Source organism: Nyctibius grandis, chromosome 3 (genome assembly GCF_013368605.1).
Source record: "Nyctibius grandis isolate bNycGra1 chromosome 3, bNycGra1.pri, whole genome shotgun sequence".
In the NCBI taxonomy this organism is placed as follows: Eukaryota; Metazoa; Chordata; class Aves; order Nyctibiiformes; family Nyctibiidae; genus Nyctibius; species Nyctibius grandis.
Window position 1 is genome coordinate 10,946,679 of NC_090660.1, and position 22,791 is coordinate 10,969,469.

General features: G+C 43.2%; 1 protein-coding gene across 10 annotated transcripts in view; it reads right to left on the minus strand.

Annotated features, from left to right (window-relative positions):
* Positions 1-22,791, minus strand: part of ATXN1 (ataxin 1) — a 377,565-nt gene that overhangs the window by 87,031 nt on the left and 267,743 nt on the right. For 9 of the 10 annotated variants that reach the window (XM_068397238.1, XM_068397241.1, XM_068397236.1 and 6 more), the window contains one exon: positions 696-818. The exons of the other annotated variant lie outside the window; for it this stretch is intronic. The gene's annotated coding sequence lies outside the window, so the exon portion shown is untranslated. The remainder of the gene's footprint in view (positions 1-695; positions 819-22,791) is intronic. 10 annotated transcript variants of the gene reach the window in all.

Consider the following 22,791-nt stretch of genomic DNA (forward strand, 5'->3'; position numbering starts at 1 on the left):
TTTATGCCTTCTCTTTAGCCATCCCTCATGGGAACAGTTTCTTTTATTAAATGCTGCAGCTGGATCAGGGTCTTAGCTATATGACTGTGTTTCCCTCTGAAAGGTGTGCTACTTCAATTCCCATGAACACAAACCTCTGAGAGGAGCATTTGTATTGAAAATACTCAAACTAATATAACAAACTGATCAAAGCAAAAGGAGTAGGAGTTTGGAATACCAGGTGCAAATAACCATATTTGCATTTCTCTAATCTGAAAGTGGCGAAATAATTTCAACCATTGTATGAGCATGTATAAAACTCCTAAATCTGACCTGTAGATTGAACTGTTATCCATAATATTTTTCATTCTTGTTAGACTACGCAGTCACAAGGCCTTCAAATGCAGGCTTACATATTTAACTAAAAAGCGATAGTAATGTGCTAAATAACTGTAGCAGTCCAAGGAAAAGAAACCCAGCATCTTTCCTTAGATAAGACTACTTTGCCCTTGAAGACATTAAAAGAAAGAGAAAAAGAGAGAGGGGGAGAAATTCAAGTCTGGCTTTGCAGCCCAACCCAAACATATCTGCCTTTGGTTTCAGCAGAGTGAAAAGATGCTCAGTACATGACAGGGATGGGAGCAAACACTACAGTGCAGATACCGCCCCGCAAAAGACGCAACTGCAAGTACACGTTATCGCTGCTAGGAACTCACAACATTCACTATGTTCTTCTTCAGGGAATTCTGGATTATCCTTTAGCATGAAGATTTTTCAGAAGCTGCCAGACTGCTCAGAGGTCCTCACTGGCTTTCTTCTTTCAAATAAGTAAGATAGAGCTGTAAAAGAAAAGCAAAACAAACTAAGAAAGGTAAGCAAGGAATAAAAAGAGGAAAAATCCATACAGCTGTTTAGCAAATGAACAATTGATTCCTACATCTCCTTGAAGCAAATGCATTTTTAATGAGCTCCCAGGATGGAGATTCCAGTACAGAGCGAGTGTACATCAAACACTGATCTAGGATAGGAAGAGTCATTTGCTCTGTACTTATTACCAACAATTAAAAGCCGGTTCAGAGCTGCAGAGGCAGATACATAATTAAAATAGTTCTTGGATACTTCTGTTGCCCTAACAAGAGGAAGAAAAAACTACTGGGGGTTGTTGTTTTGAAAAGCGTCTGTCTGCAAACAAAGTCCATGGTGTACAGAGAGATCCACACTCTCAATGAACTCCTCTAAGGGGATGCAAACACCTATTTCTGTGGTTATCTGTAATATTGCAACAGAGGAGTACTGAAACAAAAAATACACACACTTGCTGTTCCTCAGTAGGAACTATTTTTCACATCTGAGATTTTTAATATCATGCACTTCTTTCATACTTATTTTTTGACAGAATTTCTTCGTGGACCAACTCTTAATTTTTTTTTACCTACTGTACAAGATATTAGACTATCCCCAGCCTTTTTACTGGGGTCTGGGAAAACTGCTGTGCTACATTTTTATGTGAACCCCACAAAGAATACTTAAAATAGTGTGTATTTCCACAGGGCCCAAATTGAATACTTTTTCCTTCAGCCAGGTTCCTATGCATAGTCTACTTGTGCTTCCTAAATTCTTAGTTTCACTTTGTGCCACAAACCCTTCTTAGCTCCTTGATGTAAGGCTCCTCAAACATTTCACATGTAATTTCAGGATTCATGCACACAAATTTCCATCCTATCAGTGCTATGATGGAATCCATGTCACCAAGCCAAAAACATGTGCAGGACAAAAGTCTACACCTGAGAAAATGCAAGCTCTCTTTACTTTCAGCGGAGGAAGCTAAGCAATCTAGAAAATGATTAATTTGACCTAACTTAAGCATCTGCTTTAGGACAGAATGAATCACTCTCTAGAAAGGTCTGCTTCTCTCCCTCCATAAAGTGAGTCTAGACACTGAGCTCAGCCTAGATGGCTACGGACGAATGCAGATGAATCTCAGCCTATGTGAAGGCAGGAAACAAGTCAGACAGACGAACAAGAGCAGTTCATGGGTGAAGAGCAGAGGGAAGGCAATGCAGTGATAGTAGGCAGAGGAAACTACTCAAAGTTTAGAGACCTGAGACAGTCTGTTTTAGTTGAACACACAAAGCAACAACTACAAAACCCTCCAAAACCCAGACCAATATTTGCCCAGCTGATCCAGCTTTGGTGTAAGATGACTACTGGATTTACTGGCTGAGACTAAGCCCTCACGGAGCAGTGTCCGTGAACGTCTGCCATCTCCTCCAGCTGGTTGGGACTCTCCATGGCGTACTGGCAATGATGATGATGATCAGCCTCAGTTACATACATCTCTGTTCTCTCCCTGACGGACTGTAGCATTGCAAGATACCTGTTACAAAAGCTTTCCCAGCTTGAGAAACTCTGAGCTGGAAGTACAGCTCCTGTGTGACACAGGCACTGCAACCTCAAGATCCTTCAGATACCCAGGCTCCATCTAAACTTCCAGGACTTTGGCCAACAGCTTCTCTCCTCTACTAAAATGGGACTCTGCTGCTTATCTGACAGAGAAGCATACCCTCAGACATATCTCACAAGCTTTTTAACTTTAGAAAGCAGACCAAAAGGAGAACGACCCCAACCATATTTAAGTCAACCCTCAACATTCTGTTTAACCCAAACCAATTTATTTTCAAGATGTTTATCTTTTTAAATTAGGTGAAACTCAAGACTGAAAAAACCCCTCAAAATATTAAAAATATTTTGTTTCTATATGTTAAAATGAAACATTTTGGCATTTTCAAAATTACCACTTCTGTTTTTCACCAATATTTTGGCAATCCAAAAAGTCTCCTAAAAAAAATGCATTTTTAATCTTCATGACTTCCCCCTAAAATTCACTCAGCACTTCTCTCTTGTCATTCAATACTCGGGGGAACTTGAAAATGTACTCCAAAATATTTAACATTTGTGCCAAACTTAGATGGCTTCTAGTTATTTTTAGTAAGAGCAGGGAAGTTTACTCTGTGCGCACCTTGTCTCCTGTACCAGATTTTGCAGCTTCTGCTTGCACTGACTCCTCTGAGCCTCCCCGGAGAGTCAGCTGCGTGTGACACTGGACTGAAACCCACCACGCTCAGTCAAAGTCTTTCCACTAACTTCAACAGGCAGGATTAGGACTTTGATTCTGTTAAGTCAAACACAGCTCCGATTGCCTCAAACACGGCTCCGATTGCCTATACCAGGGCTCCGATCACTGAAACAGGAGCAAGCATTGTACGCTAACTATGCAGTTATCTTGCTATCAGTCTGGAATTTGTCTTGCAGATCCATGCCAGCATGTGGACATAGGAACAAATCAGAAGCAGCATCTGTGCGAGACAGTGCAGTGGTGCTCTGTGGCAGCTATCCTTGTCCATGCATTCTTATTTCACGGGAAAGACGACATTGAAGCAAGGTAGCCTACCCCTCAGGGAAAAAAGGGTGAGAGACCTATGGTAATAGGGTACCTTTGTACTACGCACACAGCCAGTTATTATGGAGCGGATGATGCACTGTAAATTCACAAGCTAGTTTAATCTGCTACAACTTGCTCCCTTGACCTTACCCGTAGGCACTTCCTTCTGCGAGGGGCAAGGCATGCCTGCCTGCAAATGTTCCCAGACATTTTTATGCTTAAGATTTAAAGACAGCGTGGCACACACTCCAGGACACACAGGGAGATACCCTGCTTCTTGAAGCACAATCCTTCCCTGAAGAGCAGAACACTCATTCCCTAATTGGGACGATCTTTTTGCTATGTAGATCTGACAGGCTGCAATGACATGCCCTTCTTGGAACATGCAGAAGAGTCATAACTTGGAGGGACCACCAAGGAAGGCTGGTTTGCAGTACAACTACATTTTAACCAGGCTTTGCAACTGAAGTTTCAACATGCTTAATGAATCGGTATCACATACGAGGTTACCGATCACATCTTGGCTATAAATGGGAAGTGTTACGCGAGGAAGCTGTTTTGCACGGTCCCGCAGCATTATGGTTATTCAAATATCACAGCATAGCCCTGCCTTTGAGTGATAAAAAGGACACTGAGTTGACAGATTAGAAGTGTAACTGAGAGATGAACAGACCTCATATAAAGAACATGAAAGTACTTCTTGGGAGTATTTAGATACTAAAATTGGACCCCTGGGCAATCAACAAGCAAGAACTACAGTACAAGTGAGCAACTGCAAATTGGCAAAACTGAAAACCAGAAGCCGGCTCTGTGCAATACCCTGTATTTATTCCAAGAAAAGGTCATGCTCTCCATCTTGCTTTGAAGAGCAGGCAGTGAGGGATCACTGTTTTTCCACTCCTTTCCTCCAGGTTTTTAATTGCCATTCCTTGCTCTCTTGCATCGTGTAATTTGGTTTTCCTAATTCACAAATCAGCATAAGCTAATAAAACTGTTTAAGAGATGGCAGCGTTGTTCCCAGGTTGTTTCATTGTTCGCTATTATCCCACAACTAATCCTTCAACTCAAATAAAACCGTAATTCATTTCCTCCTTTATTCTCCCTCTGCATGAAATAGTGTTAGACAGGTTCAATCCTGCCCCACCACAAATGGGAAAGGCGAGGTTGTATCTTCCTGGAGTGTGTGCTATTTCAATTACCTAATGTGTGTATCATCTATCATGTCAGGAAAAAACTTCTAAATATTTCCAATAGGTTTAGCTGATTTTACAGATATAGAAAAGATCTCAATGCAAATGAAAAAAAAATCCCACAAACCAACCAAGAATTAACTATCTTTTAGATTTCAAGTTAAGAAAAGGTTCTCTACACCAGCCATGCCAAACTCTACACCAGATGCCACACATCTGAAAATCTCCCAACATTTTGTTTAGTGTACAAAGGCTGCTCCCGATGTGGCTGAGTCATCTTTACATTAATTGTTCTGATACTGTAAAAAAAGACTTAAATCACAATTATGCCTACTTTCAGGCTACAGTGAAGGAATATCACCTTAGCACAAAAGAGGTTTTGTTTGCATAAAACAAGCAGGCATCACTCTGATTTCTGTTTAACATCCATTCCTCATCTGAAGCTTCATCCTCCACAGCTTTGTCTCATACACAAGCACTTCCCATGGCTTTGCAGGTGGTCCACAGTGAAATGCCCAACTTCACAAGGTGTTACACCCATTTTGTGTAGGGTGAATAACTGTATCTGGGTGTAAGGGAACAGTAAATCAAGCTGTCAGCACTTTGCATACCCTTTAGGTCCTAAACCAGAAAAACAGCATGCAGATCATGCGGCTCAGACAAGGAAGCGATCCACCCTGCCCCGCAATTTGTAGGAGAAGGAAGAACATACATGTTACCTGCCCCAGCCCTGTGCATCTTTCCTGTGTGAATGGCATTTCCAGTTTGAATACTTACTGGGAAAATGAAGTGCTCCAGGACGGGAACATCTGTCTGCAAACAGGAGACAGACAGGACCAGCACATGGGGCTGAAGGGGTAAGGCTGCAGCTCACACCCTCCAGCACAGGAGCCACTACTGAAGATGACCCGTGACTCTGCACAACTAACGTTAACTGTGAGTCATCTAGAAATCAGTGTCCCAAGATTTAATCTAAAAAAAACATTATTCATCATTATTTCATCCACAGCAGGTATTTTTCCCAACTTAAGGCTCAGGTAAACCACCCCTCATTTTAGCATCAACCTAAGCAAGCAGACTGGGAATCGGATTTTTCAGCCCTACTCACTGGACATCCATCCTTCCAAACCTGTTTCCTGGAAACGATGGAAGCAAATTTGCTCCCAGAGCAGTCCCCACTGCTCTCATTACCCATTCCCTAACCCCAATACCTCTGAACAAGCAATCAGAAAATACATGAAGGCTCATCACCACGGGGGCAGCTGTAAATATGCAAACACACATGCCAGCTCAAACTCACACTCTCTGTTTACATGATGTCTAATAACAATACAAACACAAACCTGACTAGGACCTCTGAGACATCACTTTTACACAAATAACAGCAATCACAACCATACTCATTATTTATACTGAAGTAATACCCAGCTTTTCCAATGGGACTTGAGGTTAAACTCTGCTTAGCCCTGTGCTTCACTTACTGTGCTTAAGTTTCTAAGCTCTACAAGATTTTCCCCACAAAGAGAGTGCAGCATAAGGTGTTAAAGGAGCAAGTGAAGAGGTGGGCAGTGGGTGTAACACACAATGCCACCAGCTGAAAAGAAAATTTAACAGGAGCATGTCTAGGTTGTTTTGTTTAAGAAGCAACAGTACAGAACTGGAAAAAGAAAAATATCACACAAATACCTCTTATCAGATGTCAATGATGTATTTTTTTAAATAAAAATCCATCACCCCATCAACATCCGCAGCCCCTATTTGCCACTTTCTCATGGCTATCAAGCAGGAACAGGGGGAGGGAGGAAGGAGGATTTCAACACCAATTTACATTTCTCTTAGCATGCCAACTTTCTTCTTTCTCACACAGAGGTTTTAAGTAAAAACAACTCTATTGCTGGCATGTTTGTAACAGTCATTCCTACAGGTTTTCTAAGAAGAAGAGACTGGAAAAAGAATGCAAATGGTCCATAATAATTCAGGCTCAGAGCCAGTAATGTTGAACAGATATAAGCAATAAAAATAACCACTCTGGATGCTTCTGTTACATGGCATCAATATTTCTCTTTCTTTTGTGGAAGCTATTATGCAAAAAATGCATCTCAGCCCTGAGTTGAGACAATGAGCCTCCTGCATATTTGAAGAACTGCAGCACCCTTGTAACTTGTAACAGATGAGAGTTGGCTCAAGGGCTAGGCCTTCCTTAAGCGTACAGACATGTCACAGACGATGGCCACAGCTCTCCTGCAAACAGATGGTGGCGAAGGGCAATCCAAATGCTGAGAGCTCCGAAGCATAGCAGCACCAAAACCACTGGCCAAGGTTCTATTTGTCTGCAGTATTTTAACAAGCCAAAGATAAACCACCTGAAGAAGACAGCTCCGTGGGTTGCAGCATTAACAAATACCAGCAGAAAGGGTTGACCTTTGGCAGCAGCAGTAACTCCAGCGGATGCCCGCCATACCAATTCCCTGCTGCTGGTAAGATTCGAGCTGGGGCCACAGCCTTTGCCTCATGGGGTTTGGCCGCAGGTTTCCGCAGCTCTTCGTCTGCCTGCTTACACAGAGCTTTCAGGGAGCAGCTTCCCCATAGCCACTACCCGTGCAGCAGGTTGGGCTGAGGAAGACTCGAGTAACACGAGCCACCAGGCCGCAGACACACACACGGGTGCAGGCACAAACAATGCCACCACGTGAGCCTTGCTTCCTTAGGAAACCGGCCCAGAACCCACCCTTAACCTTCTCCCCGCTTCCAGCGCGGCCACGTCTTCTGTGCTCCTGACGCAACGTGAAACACAGTGCTGGAAAACAAAGGCACTATTGACTAACTTCTTTGCAGGATTAAGATGACTGTGCTAGCTTACAACAGAGATCTCAATGATTTCAACACTGAGCGCTAAGTAACAGGAACACGGCTTGGCAATAAATCCAGAGATTACCTGTTGAAACATTAATGGCAAACACCTTTTGATGTGGGCTGCTTTATGTGGTGCAAAAGCCAGCACTGTAATTATGCATTTCCTTTCTATGAATCTAGTATTTAAAAGTAAAGTATTACTTGGGGGGGAGGGAGGGGGGGTGTGCACGTGTATGTGTGTGTATGTGCATGTGTGTGTGTTACAGGAAATACTCTACAGCTGAGCCTGTGATTTACCAGCGTAGCTGCACGTAGTAAATCTGCAACAGGGGACCTCAGCCATTTCATTCATCGTGCACCAAGCAGAGGGCTAAAACAATTGCCACACTTAAGACAAATGCCAGCGTGAGTCATACCAGCCAGAGTGCAAACATGTTTGCTGTTGGGTGAGTCAGAATATCACATCCTGAATTCACAAACCTTCCTATAAATAATAATTTCCGAAATTCTTTCATTTCTTTAATACAATGCAATTTTAAGTGTGATGCCAAATCTATAAAGGCTTTCCTGACTACGAAAAAAATGTTTTTCTCCTCTTCCCTTTTGTTCCTGATTACACGTACCTACCTACAGTAGTAGGCTGTCTACAGTGACTGAAGTGGTAATTGCATCAATTCACACTTAGCAAAAAGCAAACATGGCTCAAAATGGGTGGCAAATGAGAGATACACCCCAAAAAAGAGAAGAAAAAAAGGACAGGACTAAACCCAAGCCATAGGACCTTTCATTTACTCTACGTGCTTTCTATATCAACACTTCTTTGATGCTCTGACATGCTTTAGCATGTTCAGCATTCAGAGAAAGGGAACGTCACGCTGACATGGGACACAGACCAGCTGAGAAAAGGAGTGAGAAATGCCAGAGAAGTGGTGAGAGAGGCCACGGCAGCGTGCTGCACACAGGCAGAGAGGGACCGGGCCTGCCACCATGCTCGACAGCGTAAGTACACACAGCAGAAGCATGGTCCTCGCTTCAAGAAGCGCTCAGCGTCAGTACCGCATACAACGATCAGTCCTCCCCGAGAATAAGAACATATCTGGTAACAAAATTAGTGCACTATAACAACTGGTAATGATTATCCACGACTGCCTTTAATTCAGGAAAGCATCTGAATCAGAAGTCATGCAAGTGCCTTTTGAAATAGGGCACTATTAGGCATTAAGGATATGACCGAATTTATTCATGAGAGTGCTGATAAAGACATGTGATGTCTCTGTGAGCAAGGAAAAACACTTGTGATTTTGTGTAAGGTTGGGCGGGGTTTCTAACTTGATTTTCAGTTACGAATTTATTCTCATTTACACGAAAGGGAATTCATACACATACAAATCTCCTTACACGAAATCAAGACAGTCTTGCTTCTTCCTAATTGTTTTGCGGAATAACCACTCAGAAGTTCATCTCCGTTACCTTTCTCAGGTAAAATAAAAGGCCTTTTAGAAAAATTTTATTGCTAAAACAATTAAATTCTCCTGGGAACAACTTCGTTATGGAAAAGGAGTGACAGCTTCTTTTATCTAGCCAAGCAGCAAGTCTGCATTTATAAAAGGCATTCTGTGCATGAAGTACAGTGAGTGGGAGGACATGAACATGCTATTTTTAATCCAGATTTCAGTGTTCCTCCCATACAGATCTCCTGGAATAATAACAGCAACAACAATAATGATAATTAACAGTGCCAAAAAAGGAGTATCATCTTAAAGGTGAGTGGCATGCGAGAAAGGAAATTGCAGTTTAGGACTTGTAAGATTTAGGGACAAATGTAAGGTTTTTTCAAATAAACTGGCATTGAGCCATGAATTTCACAGATTTGAGATTTGCCCCCTAAATTTTATACTGTAATTTTTTTAAAAAAGGCAACAAATTATCATTATGTGCAACATATGCTGCACCTCTACCATTTGTTTTCTTGCAGCAATTGATATTTTCAGAAACACAGCTAAACGGGAACTTAACTGTGGAGCTGATGCTGTTACTATGTTTGGGTAAGTGACCATGACAGCTTTTAGACCTGGGGGAGAAAGCAAACCTTGAGAAAATCCAGGGCCAAGTGATGTTTTCAAATGCAATAAGAACAAAGGTAGGATGCAGACTTTGGCCCAAAGCTTAAAAAAAGACACTGGAAAGATCCTTCTCTGCTTCGCTGACCTTTGGACCCATTCCTCAGGACATCACACAGCAAAGATGGTGCACTAATGCACACAGAGAAAGCGTGGGCCAAATCCGTCCTCCCTACCAGGAACACACCGGCTCCAGTGAGCCTGGTGTGTAATTATCTGAGGGCAGAAGTTAGCCCTGATTATCAGAAGATTGTTATTCAGTGGTGCTATCATCTACCAGTGGTAATTAGGACAAGCCTTTGCATTTCACACCTAATAAAAATTAACGAGAATGAGCAGGCAGCAACAGAACGCATGCGAGGCACACGCACGGCGAGGTGCAACGTGAAACCTGCTGGTGCGATCGCACTTGGAGTAACCCCACCACTGGAAAGCCCCCATTTCACGCGAAATTAGAGCAAGCTGGAGAAATCACATATGCTGTCTCTCCCTCTCTTACACTCCGCACAGAAACACGTTGGGAGTTTGGCACTTACTCATCTTTCAAAAGCAGGAGTATCCCCCAACACACGCACCCGTACACACACACACTCCCTGCACGCAAATACCCTGCACACCCCCTTTCGGGTGCTGCTGCCATGGAGTACCAACCTGGTCCAAGTGATTTCCCTCCAGGTTTTTAGTCCACTTTGTTGGCAATGCAAACCTCTCATCGGCAGTAGCACGGAACGCGCAGGCACCAGCACAGCACCCTGGGCACACTACCCTCCCCCCGCCCGTGAAAAATCAGCCACCTAAACTACTCAGGTACAATCTGTTTCAGAAACCCATCATTTAAGGACCATTCAGGGCACGCTTGGAGGCATTTCCACTCTCTCACCCTCCTACAAGACAAATTTTCATGCCATTAACCTTTATTTGCCTTTTATACAGTAAAATTTAAGTCTATTAAAATATAGAGTTCCAATTTGATATTTTGATCACCTCCATCTGCTTCATGGGAAATGTACAGTGGTAACAGAGAAAAAAAAATATGTAGGACTGGAATAAGTTAGCCCCGTTTTCCTTTTTTGTCCATTGCTTGCTGCCAAACACGCTTGCTGCTGGTCACTTGCCTAGCTTGCTGCCAGTGAATGCTCAGCTGGGCACGTCACCGATATTTAACCCTCAATAAAATTAAATCGCAATAATACTTTGCAGTCATTTAGGGTTTTACATATTATAAACACTGTAAAAAAAAAAAAATCTAACCGCACACTCCATAACACCCCGGCAAGGTAAGTTGAGTATTATTATTCATCCCTTATGCAAAGGGAAATTTCGCTGGAGAAAGGATAATTGACCTGCCCAAAGCTCTGCAACACAGGTGCTCCTTTTTCCTGGTTCTCTCCTTATTCCAACAGACCAGTTTCAGCCTTTCCTGAAATTCAGAGAGAGTTGAGAGTCCTGCCTTCATTTCTGCATCTTTCTGCTGCTGAAGGAAAGGAAGGAGCAGGTCTCTGAACCCAAGGGTATGAGTGGTACATGGGTGGTGTGAGAGTGGTCCCTGGTTCCATTGGCTTGTGGTGGGACCAGAATTGACTGGATCCTCCCGTTTCCACTTCCCTGCAGCAAGCAGGGATTAGCTGCAGAGAAGAATTCGATCTGCAGGAACATTACGAGCTCTTTTCACAAAAGACAACCAAGTTTTAGCCTCTGCAGATGCCTTCTAGTACCACAGGGAGGACAGCAGAGGACTCAGCAGTGTATGTATACAGTACAATGTTCCTCATACACCCCCTCCCTTCCCCTCAACCCCTCAACCAATAAAAAAAAATGGTAAGACTGAACAAATACAGGTTTTATCCAGGATAAACAGTGGCAGGGCAGGAGCAGTGCCCACTGCCTGCTCTCACAGGCTGCAGCCACCCCTGCCAACTGTTGCATGGCAGAAAAGGCCACGCTGGGCTTGCCTGCAGCCGATGCTGCTGCTGGCATGTCACATGGACCTGAATTTTTTAGCCACCTCTTTGAGGTGAAAACCCTCTTGTCACAGGCTGGACAACAGAGTAATGTAGTTAGAGATCCTCTTACAACACCAGCTGTTCATCCTGCACCGCCGCCAATAGCCACAGCGTAGGTGGGACCCAACCGCACTTGCTGCGTCAGAAATCACAGTTTTTCTACCTGTAAAAGATCTGTACCCTTATGTGCAGTGACACGACTAAAGCAGAAACCTTACCTTGTGGATGCAATTATCCCAGTTAAAAAAAGGGCTTTTACTGGCAAAGCTCATCCCATTTCACAGACCAAGTAAGCCCTACCTTTGATCAAAGCAGTTAGACTGGAAAAGCACTTGAACGCGTTGATCAGCTCCCGAGCTAAGACAAGGCTTAAGTAGAGGGGTTTATCTCACCTAACCTCTCACTTTTAACCACGTTTGGTTGGGTCAGGGCCAACTTAGTGTAACCAGATCCTCAGCCCTAGCTGCAGGTTTTGATTGCCCTGAAGCGCTAGCTCAAGCCAAAGCCTCTTTAGCCATCCCACCTAAGAGCACCGTCACCCCTGCAGATCAGCAGATGAGCTCCACAGTTTAAGTGGATTAGCTGTGCTGAACAACTCTGCTACATCCAGTTCTCATGTCGGCAGCACTCAAGCTTCAATCAATCAGCAATGATCTTATATTCAGCTGCTCCGGGAGGTTTTGCTGCAGAGGACAGAGCTGGGCTAAGGACAAACCTGAGCTGTCCCCAAGGCCTGGGAGAAAGATGGACTTGCAGCTTGGGCTCGGTGGGCATCCCAAGGGGCTCAGTGAGCCAGAAGTTTCCACAAAGATTGCGCCCTCCCATACCCTCTCTGGCACCAGGGTTTGGGGTTGGCTTTCTACTACAGCTTGCAACTAGGATGAAAAATATCAGCCTGACACACCACACACCGCCTTGTCATGACTTCTTACGCAAAACCCTCAGCAGCAGTGCACAGCAAAGCCGTGCTTAAACCGGCACAGTAACAGGATGCCCTCCTGATCCCACCACCCTAGACACCTATCCTAGTCTGGGAGGAACCGCCTCTGCTGTGCCTTAGCAGCTATAAAACTCAGTTCCAGCAAACCTCTCTCAGAAAGCAATGAATCGCAATTTCCCAGGTACACCATATCCCTCTCTCAGCCACACCTCCCCAAGGCAGCAGGCAGAAGTGCCACATAACATACTCAGTGTGAAGTTGTAACAGTGTGGGAGAATGTGGCAATTCATGGAAAATGTCATCGACCAAAAGGCAATTAGCAGTGAGTCTAAATGCAGAAGCAGAAGGGAGTGGTTTCCTAACAAAACAAGCCTTGTTAAAAAAACAAAAAAAAACCCCCAAAACCTAAAACGTGCTTTCCTCAAAAAAAGCAGTATTCTCAGGAGACTGAAAGCATGTGGAAAAAAATACCTCTCTGAAGCTTTCTGTAAAGATTATTCTTTACAGACAGATTTGGCAGCCCTTTCTGCTCTGTCTCCTAATGCTATTGAGTATAGCTATGTTAAGTCAATAAGCAAAGCCACTCAAAGGGTTTTTTGGAGGTTTTCTAGGACAAGAGAGGAAGCAGTGCAATAGGAAAGTTTTCAGAAGTGGGAGTTGTGCCTGCCTTGCTTCTAATTGTAGTGAAACTGTCAACCTCTGCGTTGTGTTTCAAGACTTTACACTTCATTCCCTCTGTGCTTTGAATTGCTATATTTTTAAGCTAACTACTTCTAAAAGTGCTGTTTAAAAAATGACATCTTCAACCACATTTAACGTTGAGAATAAATCTAAATTTGTGAAGTCTCATTGGGTCCCTGCAAAGTGCAGATTTTTTTTATCATACTTGACAGCCAATCTCTTGGAAATGATCTGTGCAGAAATTTAGTTTAAATTACTTCATATCAAGACATTTAAGAGCAAATGCGTTTTTCTTTCTTACAAGCTAAAAATAATTATGCTTATTTTACCTTAGATTAAAAGAAACCCAACATTCAAGCAGAAAACAACATTTAAACCAATTAGTAATCTTACAACCTAAAATCCTACCTATGTGCAGCCATGTATTAATCGTGTTTCAGAATGAGCTCCAGATGCACGTGGCTAAAAAACCTGAACTAGGCTGACTTGCTTTCTCCCTTGTACACCGCCAAAAGAGAAATCACGTCCACATACTACAGTGAGAATTACGGGCGCTCACTGCCCTTGGAAAGATGCCCTCTGCCTCTGAGCACTAAGCTGGGGGAATCACCCCATCAATGCCAGAATGGTAAATCCATAGATAAGCCAATGTGCTAAATTTCTCTTTAGTGCCCAGACCCGATGCAGTAAGGAGACAGATACCTGCCAAACTGCAGGTAGCTGAGGGAGCCCAGCACTTTCCAAGTGCCCCTGCATGCATCTGAACTTCAGGGTAATTAGGAGGCCATGCTCCTTTCATGCTGTCATGAAAAAAAAGATTAACGTTGCTTTGGCTTTAATGATTTTAAAATACGGAAGATCATTCCAGGAGAGTAAAGACAGGTTCAGTAAGGCTTGGGTATATTTACACTTTATTGCTCAATGTGGTAAAACCGATTCAGGGTAAATGTTCATTGCTAAATATTTGGGGAGATGGAGGACAGGCATGTAAGCAGCTCAGAGCGTGCAGGCTCAGTCAGCTCAGCCAGGAGCTATCTTCTAGCTAGTGTGACAGTGCCCAGCATAAGGAAGCCCCAAGACTGACTCCAGTTCCCAAGTAATACTTTCACGAAACAGAAAATTATACTGTACCTTGTGGGGGCTGAACAACTTTGAAGTGCTATCTCGAGGTCTGCCGAAGTTCGAGGCGTTCCAGTTACAAGGTCTCAATTTAAGCTAATCTATTTTTCATATCCTTCTCCTGGACTCTCATCTCTCTGGTTTAAAGAAGGACAGCACAGTACTTAACCCTGGGAAAAAAGCTCCTACCATTGCTCGTGAATGACACCCCCTTGAAGCATTCGGAGATCATATTAATCACCTTGCAAGGAAGTCCCACCCCACTCCGCTCACCACATGATGGACACTTGGCTGGGCCAAGCTGAGGTGCCACAAACAACCTCCCACGTTGGCATTGGTCATTTCTGCGCTTGGAAAGCAAGGAGATGTGGCCTGCCCTCTGCACTCCTCTCAGCATCACCTCTCCATGCATGGATATGATTCCTCCCCATTTCTTCCCAGTCCAACAAAAAAAAAGCCTTAACCAGACAGAAGCGACATTTGCAAAGTGCCTTCTACTCCAAACTCCAGCACCAGCTTGGGCAAGAAGTGAGGAAACGCAGCCATGTCACATGGGAAACAGCTGAGCTATCGCAAACAACAGCCAGCAACCCTTTGGACTAACCAGAAAGTGCCCAACCCAATTCTAGTTTCCAAGTGGAAAGGCTGCCCGCCACTCCCCCTGCAGACTCCAGCAGAGCTGGATCACCTTCTCAAATATCCCTTGTCCACCACAGCAGTCCAGCAAACATTACCATCTAATCGCTCCCACAGTACACAAATCCCTTCCTGGCTTGGCACAAGGTGAGTACAAAGTTTTTGCTAATCTTGCATTTCTTTTAATTTTTCCCCCCCTTTCCACGTCATGTGAATCATCCCTGTTTCTCAGCATCAAAGAGTTAACGGAAGAAAGAACCACCCTAGCATGTGCTTCACACAAGGGTAAATGGACTGGCCACCTACCAAAGCAGATTGTTGAAGACTGCACCAAGCTCCTGACTCCTTTTCCCTCGACTGCAATAAACGTAAGAATTAAATGTGGACATAAATGTAAACCTAGACCACATCTGCTGATAAAGCAAAGTCTTTGTACTTGCACGACTGCCGTTGACTGTACACAAAATACTTAAATTTCATTAATTCTCCAACATTCAAAAGCTGACCTGCAGTCCGCCCAAGGCAGCCAATCTGAACTGCACGCTCAGCAGAATTGTACATTAAAGACAGAGGGGAAACCGATTATGCTGTAATACAAAATCAGACTGCTAGGAAAGTGAATCATTTGTCCAACTGGTAAATGCTCAAGAGTGTTTTGGGCACAATTCACACCAGATTAAAACACATCTATTGTGGTTCTCATCTGAAAGGCAATACAAGGTAACAGGTTTGTGTTATTGTCCACTTTCATCACACGTACAAGCAAAACTGGTGCCTTCAGGACTCTGTCATACTCCGCTATTAAACTTTTATTTTTAATTAATTGAGGCTACTTTGCTATTGAAAATTTTTACATTCCCGCAATCCATTAATAGCTTGGAGGAGAGTGTATGTGTGTATGCATATAATTTCTTCCCAAAATCTCTCGGGAAACTTCAGCTGTAGATCTTGGCCATCAGCATTCACGCTTCTCAGAAGATAACTGAATTCTGATATAGTATTCTAATTTATACTTATTTCTTGGCAAGATACTCCCTCCTTACATGCATACATGTGAGACACGGACTGTGTTTTAGCAGAGTTCTCTTGGTTAATTATTACCAAATTGTTTGAAGGTTTCTCCGTCACAAATCAGGTATAAGCAGCTAGGCCCTACCTAACAGGACTCCATCTCTATAGACAGTTTCATTTTGAATGCCATAAATGACCTTGAGCCAGCTTATTTCCATGTTGGTTCATGCTCTGCTGTGACCTCCCCTGATGAAGACGACTCAGGGACCCACGTGTCCCAAACCTACTCGTCTCCTGTTCCAGATTCCTTCCTATTTAAAGTCTACCATAACTGACCTATAGGCATGAAATCCACCCTGGGATGTGACTAATGACCCTTTCTACAGTGTGTATTATCATTATTATTCACATGACCATTATTAACACTATTAGTAACAGCAAAATATTTTAGTTTACACTGCTAGCAAATTCAATTTTCACATCTATAATCAACAGAATTGTGCATACAAACAGACATTTACTCTTACATGCTGGGCTTGGAGACACAAAAAGAGGAAGTGTATTTTATAGTTGGCCCCATGGCATCTATACCTAATACCGCAACCTCAAGTTAAGCAGAAGTCTGTGGCAACCCAGTCTATTTTCAGTTATCCAGAACTTTCCTATTCATGACTAGTTTAACTTTAAAAAAAAAAAAAAGAAAAAAAATCTTATGATAAAATTCATACCCAGATTTGAAAGTCCTAACTGTGTAACAAAGTGCACAGTAGATGATGCTCAGAGTATTTCACACATAAGTATCAAGCAAGAATTTTGGGTGCTTCCGCTCAGGGGTGCTTCAATTTGTGATTCACATGGAGGGCCATCTCTAACAGGAGAAAAAAAAAAAAAAAAGACTCTGCAACAAAAATGTAAAAATGAAAGTTGGATCTTTGGGTTGAGATGTGCAGTGATTTTGCACAGGAATTGCACACACCCCATCTACTGGCTTTTCAGAAGACTGAGAATTTTAACAGAGGCAAGGCGAGTTTACCTTTCATTGAAGTTATTTACTGAGCAATGCCTGTGAGCTTAGTGCATGACGAAAATACAGGAGACCACCATGTATCCCAGGTGAGCCACAAAGCAATCCAGAACTGACAAAACTGCTCAGAGCCTACAATGGTACAACACAGGTCATAGGCTAAAAATCATCACAGCATCTTGCATGTTACAACTGAAACATAACACAGGAGCTGAAGGAGAAAATATTCCAGCTGACAAAGGCCTTGGTTGTGCTGCATGCCTGATGTGGGGCCTGCCTTGCTGCCCTTAGAGCAGACATAGGGGTAATGGCCAGCAGAACAGATAAAGCGAGTAGACATGCACCCACAGCAGAGACTTCGGTCAGTGTTGTTGTTGTGTCATCACTGCAGCACTCGGGGAGCAAGGCCACTGTCATTTTTAATTCAAGATGACTGCATGCCACTTCACTAAAAGAATTCATGACAGACTTCAGTCACCAAGTCAAAAAGAGAAACCAAGTTTACGCTGTGGCAATCAGGATGTTTCATCATGGCAAATCACAGAATCTGCTCAGCTCTTCTGAAAGCTACCCAAAGCCAGTGCAATCTCCCACTCCTCTAGTAGTCTGCAATGCTTTAATAGCAGATGGCAAAAGTACCGAGATTAAATCCGGTGCTAAGAACAGCTGGGAACACTGATAATGTTGCCGTTGGAGTGCTGAACTGTGACTTTTTGCCCCAACAAATTAGTAAAGTTAATACACCCACACTGCAATGCCAAGGATACCAGCCAGAGTGTCCCTGATGCTTTCTAACTCCATAGTTGCAGGCAGGGGCTCACCGAAGTGACCAGCAATGCGGATCTGTACTCTGAGAAGACTAAATACATCAAAATCTGTCAATACACTCTTTATCTCCATGTGAAACTTTCACAGGCAGGTAGGCTGTTACTGACAGTTGTACTGAAATACATGGTGGTCCATGATGTGGATTAGGGGGAGTCTCAACCCCTTTTCACTTGTGACCTACCCTGGATTTCAAATGAGTTTCTTTTGGAAGCACTGGGTATTAATATGCCAGTGCTTTGTCATACAGGTGCATAACAGATATGATTTCTAACAAAAGCTGAAATCACAGAAATTTTATTTGCATACAGAGTCAGAGCTGTTTTGAAAACAGACTTTTCAGTTATCTATGATGTTTGGAGGAACTCCCTGTTGCAGAAAGAAAATAGTATTTTTCCTTCATTTCCTACTGTCCTCATCACAGACCAAAGTCTGCTCTTGCGTCCAGTGCAACTTCAGCAGAGTGGCCCGGGGTGAGAGTGATGTAATGCATTAAATGTCCGATTTTCAAATAACAGATCAAATTTCTTTTTAAAGTGTTGTCTTCACTCAAAGCATTTAAAACCAACCATTTGATAAAAGGCCATCGTTGCTTTTGACCCCTTGTTTCCATTTTCTGTGCCAAAGTTAGGAAGGTATAGTACAGTTTTAAGCTGCACACCAGCCAAGGAGAGCACAGTGATATGAAACTGGTATTTGTGTTTTGTCAGTACTGGCAAAGGTGTGTCTGCACAAAGCTGTGATAACTGTCAGCACCTCAAAGCAATTTACATCTTCGCTTCTCTGTGCACCAGGCAATCTTAAGAGCTGCAGCGCTCTCGCTTCTAAGCACTAATATCTCAGTAACTTCAGCTCTATAAGCACCTCAAATTAAAATAGCATATTCATCAATTTCTAGGAATATACCACAGTTTGGATGATACATTATTCCAGTGCTCAGTTTCTTCTGGACACAAAGGCATCCTAGAGGTCTTAAAACTCAGCCCTTCTTCAGCTCCAAATGGAGCTGGACCAAGTGTCCTGCGCTGGCACCAGACCTGCTACAGTGCCAGAGCATTTCAGAAACAAATCCAATAGCTGGGGACGTGTTTTTAGGAACCCTTTGCAGGCACCTCTGCCAACAAGGTTCAACAAGGTTTCTGCTGGTGACTTGAGAAGACATATTGAATGTCAACTGGTATGTTTATCTTCCTTAAACACTGAACTTCCTTTCAAACAACATCTAATATGGCAGATTACTGGTTTAATACTAATGGAAACTGATCAAAAGACCCTAGATTATTTGGCTGGCTTACCTTAAAACCTTTTCCTGCTTTAGTTTCCATGCAAAATATATCAAAAGAGCATTCCTGTCAATGAAGAGCCTATAAACTAAGCATTATGGAGATGGGGAAACCTACATTTAAAACTGGGTTGTGGGTAAAAATGCCAGAAACCGCCCAGACCAACTTAAGGACCAGCTCCACAGATTTTCACCAGAGCTGCTTTGGAAAATAAAACTTAGGGAACCATGCTATATAAGGACATTTGAAAATGCTACTCCTTATCTACAAAAGGCAGTTTCTTCTCAGTTGCCATCACGGTTCATTTGGCTAGGGACAAAAGCGGCTGACAAACTAGCATAAAAAAGGAACAAGTAAACACTTGCATTTTAAGCACTGTCTCTAAGCGAAGATAACCAGCAATGGTCAAGCGACAACCAGCCAGCTCTCTCTCCATGCCTGTTTGAAGGGACAGTGGCTGGGAACCACCTGGATCAAGGCTGTCAATCCATTTAAATGCAGAAATGCTTTCATGATTACAAAAAAGAACAAATATTTTTGTGTCTGCACACTTTTTAGAAAACATGAACAGTAACTACAGAGCAGAACATAGACGCCTATTAACAAAGCCAACAACAATTACTGCTATGTCTAAGAATCAACAAAAAAAACACATACCAGTGTATTCCAAAGGCATTTGCTCACAAAGCAAACTCACTCCACGCAAGCCCAAGCACAGAAACACGATAGTATCTCATGATTTATGTTCTCTCAGCAGGTTGTACTGGGTTCTCCAGATTCCAGGCTTGCCTTTGAAAGCAATTAAGTTTCTAGCACTTCTGGGAGCGACAAAAGCTCTCACTATGAAAACCTGCATGCTGCACTCTCGCTGAGTCTGCAGCCTGGCAGACTGAAACAACAGCACCCAGAGAGGTGTGAACTTCCTCCACTTAACTCATCGGGGAGTGTTAGTACGTGGTGAAGGGCCATCTCTAAACTTTGAAGCTATTTCCAAATTATGTCTTCGTCCAGCGCCCAGCCAGCCAGCTGCTGCTGTGACTTGGAGAACATTTGCAAAGCCCCCTCTCAGCCTGGAAAGAAAAATCCCTTTCCTCACCAGCCTGCATGCAGGAAACTCTGCAAGTTCAGCTAGTGTGAACTATTCGAATTACTCAGCAAGACAGAGTACCCTTACTTACATTACAGCACGTCCAGAAACTGCGATGAAACCTGGGTCCTGCTGTGCTACTGTATAAACACACATTAGGAGATGGCACCTGATCCATGGAGTTTACAACTTGCACAGAGTAAGCTGTACCTAAGGGAAGGCAAGGGCAAGAAGCACATGTACAGAAGTGAGCAACAGGCGTTTCACACAACTAGCGTGTGAATGCTGCTTCTGAATTATTATAGTACAGGAATGCTGTCTGATCAAAAAATGGATCTGTGATATGCCCCTGGCTGACTAAAATAAACAGAAAAGCAGCAAAGTCAAACTACTCAACACCCCAGCCCGAGCAACAAAAGCCCCAACACTGTCCAAACATCAGACTGCCTGGACAAGGCACATCATCTTTACCTCCTCAAAAAAACAAAAAACCAAAAAACACCAAAGCCATTTCCCATCAACATGCTCATTCTAGCTACTACAAACAGAAATGATCTCGTGAAGCCAGAGCAAGAGCAGTGAGACGGGCTGCCAAACAAGGTAGCTGGGTGCACGGAAGGGCGTACGCTGGCGGCACACCGACGAGCTCTGCAGGAGCTGCCCAGACACCGGATCTTAGCCCCGAGTAAACACAGGAGGGCAACTCCTTCCAGAAGGGTGGTGAGTCGCCTCTTGTTTACCCCAAGGCACCTTGGCCTAAGAGCGCACACACAAGGGCAGTTACTAACGGGTTGCTCCTGCACGGGGAGTTCACATGTCATTTACTCTGTGGCAAACGCACTTGCTAAAACCAACATTTTCTCACGTGCCAACTTTTTCCTGCGCCTTTGACTCTGCATGCTTGGTTTTCAGAGCTGCTGAATCCTCCTAACTCCAAAGGAAATCAGCTGGAGCGATACATGATCAGCACCCTTGGAAACTGCCAACAAGTGTTCTGATCTTTTTATTTTTTACTTATCAGTGTACCTGTTTCCTCTGTTACACAGTAAGACACACAACTCCTTGAACACTGTGAAAGTAAGAGACATAGATAATTTCAAATAGTGTCATTTTCAAAATGATTTAAACCCAGTTACGAGAGTTAACACAGCTCTGTTTCCTCACTGACAACATCTGTGGTTTCATAGCCATATTTTCTTGTATCTCTCGCTCACTTGTTGCTATGCAAGGTCTTACAAATACAGGGAAATAAATCGATTTATCAGGGAGACCTGCAAAAAAAGTGACCAGACATTATTTTCTAGCAGATTAGAAGACAGTAAGTTAGAAAAAACATTTCCCCTCTTATCTGCTTCAGTTAGTCGCAGTCATTTTCAACAAACAGAGGTAAGCACTTCTGGAGACAGAAATGTTCTTAAAGAAGCATACTGGCAGAAGTGTAAGATGCTTTAATATCCTCTAAGCCCTCTTTAAAGTGCTTTAACATCTTCGGACAGAAAGTACTAAGCAACTGCCAACTTGGGCACAAACAGTTCATTACACATACACACCTGTACAGACATGTCAAAAATATTAAGAACTAAAAGACAAGGAAATACCAGAAATACGGTCAATTGTTCAACATTTCATCTTCTTTCTTGATTTTTATGACCACACGGGGGTTTTTCCCACAGGAAATGGTGCCATTCATGGTGTAGTAGAGCTGGTGTTACTGAATAAGCAACACTCAGTAGTTCGCTTCATTCTCACTATTAAAAATAGTCCTAAACCCCATGCTTTAAAGACAGAACAAGCTATTTCCTTATAGCTTATTTTCCAGCTGTCACCATATTACCTAACTGCCTGATATACTAAAACTAGCACATGTTCACAACACCCCTGTGAGAAGGTTTTTTTTCCCCATCGCACAGACAGAACAGAGACTCAGAGAAACTGAGGTTGTGGACAAAGGTCCTTTCCAAACCCAGCTACACTGCTTGATGAGGTTTTCCTCCCACACACATGCTTGGCACCAGCTGCCCCTCTTCCTGTGATGACTGTCTCCCTTCAGAAGTGCTAGCAATCTGGTGTAAAAGCATTTTGTAATCCATTATGGTGAAGACAAACTGGAGTGGCTACATACTACTCTTTACACTCTCTTCTGCTAACCCAGTTTTGCCTCTGACCAAATGGTGAGCACTTGCTCCACCCCAGAGGAGGCTGAAAAGGGTCACTTCCAAGGGGAGGTGCAGTGAGCAGGTGGAAGCTTGCACTGATGCAGACAGGACCCACTGTCCAGACAGACATCTGCACATAGGTACAGGTCAAAATCATTATCAGGACTGAAACTTTAAATGTAAACAAGCAGACCTCTTCTGCTGGAGACACTGATGTAACTACAAGCAGGAGCAGAGGACTGTACCACACATGAACCAAAACTGCAGGGTTAAGACACACAATTTGCATTCACAGATACATACCGACAGCACGGGGACAGCAAGACTAAGGGGTACAAACAGGTGGAAAAAGATGTGTTCACACAAGGAACTACTGCCAGCAATACACTTGTTGCATCCTCTTGTTGGAGACTGCTTCTCCATCACAGAGCTGCTTGAACAA